This window comes from Podarcis raffonei, chromosome 4 (genome assembly GCF_027172205.1).
Source record: "Podarcis raffonei isolate rPodRaf1 chromosome 4, rPodRaf1.pri, whole genome shotgun sequence".
Lineage (NCBI taxonomy): Eukaryota > Metazoa > Chordata > Lepidosauria > Squamata > Lacertidae > Podarcis > Podarcis raffonei.
The window spans coordinates 64,858,085-64,859,655 of NC_070605.1; positions in this window are offsets into that span (position 1 = coordinate 64,858,085).

Genomic DNA, 1,571 nt, shown 5'->3' on the forward strand with positions numbered 1-1,571 from the left:
TGCTAATGTTCAGAAAACTTTTATTCTGGAGAGAACAAACATTGTGAATTCTGAACTGGAGAATGGGCAGTGTAGCATCAAGATTGCACATACATGGTGTAAACTGTAAAAGCCAATTAAGGGTGAGCTTATGTCTCTGTAAAACAATATGTACTGTATCATTAAAGTGATAGGGATTGAAAATCTTAGTTTTCGTATAGTGTGATCTCTTATCAGTGGCAGTTTTTGTTCCAAATAGTGTAGCAAAGAGAAAAACAGACAGAAATCTGGATTAATAATTCTGGATTGCTTTGGTGGACTTTTCAAAATTATAGTATTGAGTTAGGATCAGGATTCCAGTTGTAATCTCAATAACTGGTAATCTTTACTATTAATATTAATGCCACTGGAAGTCTGGAAAAGAGTACTAGTATAAAGCAAACTACGGGTCTGCAAATGTTGTTGAAGCACAACTCCCACAAACCCTGATCATTAAAATGTGATGGCTGGGGCTGATGGAGATTGGGCATCTTAACAGCATGTGGAGAGCCACAGGTTTTCTGCATTCCTGGTGAAAAGGTTACTGGGCTGCAGTGGCATATCCCTATATGGCATAAATTCTACTGTTGCTTTACTGTTGTTCTGAATGAGTTGGCAGAGGTTTCATGAACAACGGTCTTGACAAGTTAACTTGGAAAGCTATCTTCTAACTGTGCTGAATCAAATGGAAGTACTTTGTTCAAACATATACACAAACTCAAATGTGCGTGTTGGGGTACTTTTTCCAGGAACGTTCCCAGAGCTGCTATGAAATTCTGTGATCTGTCCTTTTTAACTTTCTAAAAACATTTTTTCTTCCCACCTGTTTCCAAACATTAACTTCTCTCATGCTGTGAATGCATTATGTTCAGTGATGCATATGTACTCTATTCTGTTTTTAAACTAATGTGTAAAAATTGTATATATAAAAATGTAAATAAAATATTTTTAATCTTTAGGGTACTTTGTCCATTGTGTATTATACTTCAAGTTCTTCTTTTCTATGGGTCAAGCATGTTGACCTAACTCAAAAATTCCTGTTTATTTAAAACATTTAGCCCAATTGATAAGCAAGCACAAATGACTGTATGTTAAAATGGACACTAGATTAACATTGCAATTTACCAGGCAATATCCTGCTGTGTCATGCTCAGTGTAGACCCCTTGAAATAAATACTTATCTTGCAAAATGGATCTACCCTGAATATGACTTAAAATGGAGATCATACACCAACTTTCTCTCTTGGTGCCCCCTTAGCTGTAATTCAGAAAGGGAAACTATTACTCTCTTTTCAAAGTTGTCCATGTGGGTTCTAAGGATAAATAACTCTGCTTCTCTCCCTATAGGTCATGTTTCCTTCCCTCTTATCTGCTAATGAGACCACCATCGTTACTTTAGCACAATAAATTGCTGCATCATGAATTTCCTAAAGCCAGACAGTAATTATTCACATGCTGTTCATGCTCTTCATGTCTGCAGCATGATAGGAGAAAATTACACACATCAGGACCTTTTTCTATTTTCTACAATTCTGTGATTTAAACAGAAGAAA